The following is a 6,261-nucleotide window of genomic DNA, read 5'->3' as shown; positions in this document are numbered from 1 at the left end:
CCCCGGTTCAAATGTCAAACTCTGCTTATGGTCTTTGAGAATGAAAGAGAGAGAAATGGAGACAAACACTGTTCCTTATAGCAGTTACATTTCAGGAGTGAAGAGGATATTGTCAATGTGTTTACAGCTGAGAGACAAATACATCTGTCGGATCAGTGGAAGTGTATGGGATACATTTTTGGATTCTTCGGAAAGATGGGTGTAGTTTCTCAGCTGCCTTTGGCAGAAGAAGAAGGAAACAAGAAAGGGCTACTCTATAGAAACAGGCAGGTAATTTAGGAAGTGTAATGCTTCATGTGTTTGATTCTGAACTTTCCAGCAGTATTGAGGCCGAATTACACGTATGTGACCTCTTTAAATAAAGAGGAAGTAAAAAGTTGTATTGCAATATCCACTGTGCAAGTCATTAACACCTATACAGTACACTGATCAACTGGTTGTGACATGCATAGACATCCGTAGACCTTCGCAAGCACTGTCTTGCAGACAGAATTGACTTGCTCAAGAAAATGTGTATCAATCGATATATCTTATATGAGCCCCAAATTCTAGTCAGTGGTGTATTGATGTTGGTATGCTGAAGCTTCCCATAGCTTGATTCTTAACAAAACTGGAAATGTCATTACCTGAACACTTATGAAACCCCCATGGTTAGTGCGACCAACCATCTAACATTGTCAGCAAACATCATCACTATGTCATCTCCTTCTGGAGATGCTTTTCCCTCTTTCGGTATCATTGTTGTCAGACAGTTTATTTCTGTTTGAAGGGATTTAATAATGTAATTATAGTAATAATTTAAAAGTGCTTTGGTGTATTTGCTAAACTGTTTCTGTGTGTGATTAGCTGGCTACTAGTGTTTTTTATATAGTTGGTGTGCATACGTGTACACACCAACTCTGCTTTCAGTGCAGTGGCATGCATATTATCTTTGGCATTCATTGTCGCCTGTCGGTTGGGAAAAGTAGTCCAACCTTTAATTGGTTTTAATCTAATCTGTCACTGTTTCTCCTCCTTTCCATGTTTTCTTTCTTTCTTTCTCAATCCTTTTCCACAATTTTGTTCCTTTCTCTATCTCTCTGTCTCTCTCTCTTTCTCTCTCTCTCTCTCTCTCTCTCTCAATGTCCCTCCTCTCCATCTGTTGCTTTCTCACTGTCTCTTTTTCCCTACTCTCCCTCCATCTGTCTCAGAGGAGGTTTCACTAACAGGGTACTTGACAGGAGAGAGAAGTGCACGGAGAGTGGCCTTTTTCTAGCAAGTCAGCTAGTCATCCAAGACTAATTAAATATCGCTTCTGAGTGCTCAAGTCTCTCTCACTCCTGTCTCTCTCGCTCTCTTCTTTAAAATGGGTGCTTTTCCTGAACTGAATTAGCAGCCCCTCCTTAACCTTTCACTATAAAAAATTACACAGGGAAGCAGTAGCCGTGTCTGTCTGTCTGTCTCTCTCTCGCTCTCTCTCTCTAGCTCTCGCTTCAGGGTCAACCTCAGCCCCTGTCCATGTAATTGTGAATTAGTCTTAAATGAGCTCTACTTCCCAGAGGTGATCAAAAGACCGGGAAGAGGGGAAGTAGAAAAGGTAAATGAAGTAGAAAAGCAGTTGAAAAGGAGAGTTGATAAAAACAAGACTAGGAAAAACTAGTAGTGCACCGATTGTCAACTGTGGGCAACATCCAGCCTGCCAAAGCTCTCAGTCCGGCCTGCAGAATAATAATGATTTCAGAAAATGTGATGAGGGAAAAAAATGCGTTTTGGAATTTATAGTTTCAAGCATCTACAGCAGGTAACATTCCACAGGGAGAGCGCAAACCCATATTTGTGCCTCTATTCAACTGCAAATTTGTTTCTGTATTGCAGATCTAAGTCACACTGGACAACGCCCAGGTAAACCCAAGAAAATTCCATGTAGCTTTAAGCTCAATTCATTTGAATACAAGCATTACATTTTGGAAGATAGACGGGATTCACTAATGTCTACGCTTCACACACAGCAACGCCAAGAGGTATACACGTGTTACATGCTTGTTACTAAGAGTAGGCTGCAATGAAATGTTTGTGAGTAAAAGCCAATACTTATCAATACCCACTTATCTATTCTATAGGCTTGAACATGTTGAAGCGATATTTCAATCTGCGCAGTCTACTCTTGTCCACCACAAAAATAGCGCGGTACTCTGCAAATAGCAAATTTTACAAACCAGCTAAAACAAAAGCTGTTGGTTTGTTGTCTAATCATCTTAGTTTACAACTTACCATGAAATTTGAACAAATTCTTGTAAACGTACAGTAGTATCTGTCTAAATATCTGTTTTTAATGGTGATGCCTAAGGTTGTGTTCTTTTGCAACAGCGACCGTTTAATTGCAAATGAGGCATACTGTACAGGTTTAGCGTTACTGAAAGTCTGCAAAATTAATGCGTACTTATCAATCCATTCAGCTGTGGGTTTCCACGTCAACTTTTGGCTTCAGACTCTCTGACAGTGACATTTTTAACTGAAAACAGGCCTTTCTACCTGCAAGTGTTTTTCACCAATCAGGACACTGACATCGGATGGTTCTATTTTAAAGATGAACATTCCTTTCTTCATAAAGTGTAGGCCTACTACTTTTTGTCATATGAGTAGTTTAAAGTTGTTAAACAACTGCAATGTATTTTTTCCAAAAAGTTAACTTCATTGCATGTGCATGTAGAATACTTCCAGCTCAGGTGTCACTTCAGACACTAGTACATTTGAATTAAATAAAGTTTACCAGTATTAAGTAATATAATAGAAATATAAATGTATTTCCCATCTGTATTACTAAAACCTTCACTTCCTTACTCTCCCACCTCAGATCCCTCGAAGGAATCCAAGCCGCAGCCCACTTAACATCCCCAGGCAATTAATGAAATCCTGTACATTCCTCTGACTGTTGAAATTTTCAACATGAAGTGACTCTGTGGTTGCATTTGGTAGGGAGAGCCAAGCAAGCTTGCCTCCAGGGCTGGAAATTAGGCTTTTCCACTTATAAATGGTACATGCTACTGACAGGCTGTGTCCAACAGGCTGAACACCACACTGTCAGCCTGTTGGACACAGCAGCCAAGAGTGGGTGGCTGGAAATTAGACCATCCAATTTCCAAGTGTTGAAATGAGGAGAGGCATTGGGAGCATGAGGGAGGTACAAGAGGACAGAATGAGCAGGAGCCACAAGTAGAGTACTAGAAGTGCAGTGAATTTTTAAAAATATGGACTTTTTTGTCTCTTTGGTTTCTTGGCTTCCCAATGCTCCTTTTAAAATAAAATATGACTCGCATGCAAGGAAAACTAAGACTTAAATTTAAAGTCTTTTGAAAAAAAGGACACGCCAGTGGTAGTTTTACGGCACGAGCTTTAGCAGCAGGTACATTGGCTGAAGGCTTAACTGAGCTTCGTGAAGATGAACATGATGCAGCACATTCTGACTTGACATCCAGGTCTTAAAGCTCGATATCATCGGGATTGGGGTCTGCCATGGCGATGTAGAACCGTTCGTGTGGACAATACTTACTGAAGACAGAACACTTACTCCTCTATGACTTAAAGGACTTGCCACTTTGAACAAAAATACATTTCCCAAAGTGAAATCTTTTTATATGCCCTGATCAGCTATTAGCACTCCAGTTTCTCTCATTGCATGAAACAGGACTAAAACGCAGAAGAAGTATACCCTCAAGAAGTGTTGAAAGGGTCCACGTACCACGCAACGATTGACTCTGGAAGCTTTGTAGAGGAAGAAAAAAATATAAAGACCAACTTTTTAAATCACTTCCAAATCATACCCCAACTTGGATATCATGTCACCACATTTTCTGAAAAAATCCTAAAGTTAACATTTTAATGTCAAACCTTTCAACCGACCAATCAATCTAGCAAGTGGTCCGTCTAAAATTGAGCTCAGTGCAACAGTACAATAAAAACATTTTCTATTCTGCAGCTATCAACCTGTTCATCGTGATACAACAAACATGAAAGCAAAGGGAAACTCTCTTGTTCAAAGGTACATTTTCCCTGTGTGCGTGCGTGCGTGCGTGCCTGCCTGCGAGAGAGACTGGGTGTAACAACACAATACTGGTCGGCAGTTGTTGTTGTTCTAATTTTACTCGACCCTGGTGGGCAAAATAAAAAATAACCACCCAATGTTTTCAGTACTTTTACTGAATCTCAATCTTCAAATTGAGTCCCATACAAAAAATATAAATTTATTTAGTCTTCCTCTGTCTGTATCTCCAGGCTGTATCTCTCTTTCTCTCTAAATGAGTGGCACTCTGTCTGTCAGTCTCAGTCTGTGAGTGTGTGTGTGTGAGTGTGAGAGAGAGAAAGTAATGTTGGGCGCACAGATGGCCGAGCAGAGGATGATTAAAGTGGTATTACATTGTCGCTGGGTTGGCACACACTGCTTTAATTACCAAGTGCAGCCCACACAGACGTGATACAAGATACACATATTTACACAACACACACAGTGATACACAATACCATGAACATATTAGGCCCATACACAATATGAAATAAAATACATCCATGCAAAATACATTCACACAATACAAACACATAAACAGATAAAACACTGACACATAAAGCACAATACACAAAATGAAGTTAAACCTCAGACCAACTGTTTTTCAATCACAGCCACGAATAATAGGATTCACTACACACTAATATATTTGCAATAGTGTGTGCAGGCCTACTTCTTCTCAGCAGCAAGCTTTGTACAAAAAAACCTTTAGTTCATTGCTAGGTAAACCCGCAAAGACACACTATGATTGTATGCGTGAGCTCAATTCAGACCGCAAAGTGCAACTGCACATTTGAAACAAGTCAGGGACATAGATTCATGGGTAGTCTTAATAGAGGACCAATGGGACTCCATCCTAGACTTGATACACAAATCATCTACATCTGCTGTGCATGGTTTAATGCAAATGGTGGTTCACAGAGTGAATGGATCCAAAGTTAGATTGGCAAAGATTTATCTAAGTATTAAACCGTTATGTCCACGATGCAGGGGCCAACCAGCTGACTTAATACACGTTTTGGCTTTTCCCAAATCTCTCAACCTTTTGGGTGAATATCTTTAATGCTTTTAGCGATATGTTTGGAACGAGATTTGAACCCAACCCTGTTTGCGCCCTTCTTGGTTTATCAAACAAAGCTTGTGTAGTCATTGCTTTTACCACACTCTTTGCAAGGCGCCTGATCCCGCACACCACCATCGTTCTCTAAATGGATCAAAGATGTTCTGTTTCTTAAAATTGGAGAAAATCAAGGATACACTTAAAGGGTTTGCACAAATCTTTATCCAATCCAATCCACTTTATTTCTATAGCACATTTTACAAACACAAAGTTACCAAAGTGCTGCACAGAAAACTCAAACATACAAAACAATTAATATAAAGTATTTTAAAAACAAAATGATAGCATCAGGTTTAAAAAATAAAAAAGTAGATAAAATGAATGAATACTATAATACAGTAAAACAATAAGAGACATTGGAGGACCTCACAACTCACATGGGGTTAAATGCCAAAGAATAAAAATGTGTCTTAAGACAAGACTTAAAACACTCAACTGTTTGGGCTGTTCGGACATGGAGGGCCAGAGCGTTCCAGAGTTGTAGGTCCAACCACAAAAAAAGGCCCTGTCCCCCCGAGTTTTAAGTCTTGTCTTGGGGACCACAAGCTGAAACTGGCTGTCTGACCTCAGTGACCGCACTGGCCTATAGGGCCAGTCCATTCACAGCTTTAAAAATAAACAATAAAATCTTTCTATTTTTTGGGTCTATTTTCACCCCAAGTTTAGTTACAACAGGATGCACAAAATCATTGAGGGGGCCCAAGTCTATCATAGAGTTAGTGGGGCCAAACTGCATGATCTCTGTTTTACTCTCATTTAGTTTTAATTTTTTTTTGAAAAAAAGGTCCTATGGCATAAAAATGTCACTTTATGAGTGTTTTTAACATTAATGTGTTCCCCCAGCCTGCCTATGGTCCCCCAGTGGTTAGAAATGGCGATAGGTGTAAACCGAGCCCTGGGTATCCTGCTCTGCCTTAGAGAAAATGAAAGCTCAGATTGGTTGATCTGAAATCTTACCCCTTATGAGGTCATAAGGAGCGAGGTTACCTCCCCTTTCTTTGCTTTGCCCGCCCAGGCAATTTGGCCCGCCCATCAAAGATGGGAAGTAACGAAGTACAAATACTTCGTTACTGTACTCAAGTAGATTTTTCAAATATTTTTA

Source organism: Etheostoma spectabile, chromosome 5 (assembly GCF_008692095.1).
Source record: "Etheostoma spectabile isolate EspeVRDwgs_2016 chromosome 5, UIUC_Espe_1.0, whole genome shotgun sequence".
Classification (NCBI taxonomy): Eukaryota; Metazoa; Chordata; class Actinopteri; order Perciformes; family Percidae; genus Etheostoma; species Etheostoma spectabile.
Note: the sequence above shows the minus strand (reverse complement) of the source record.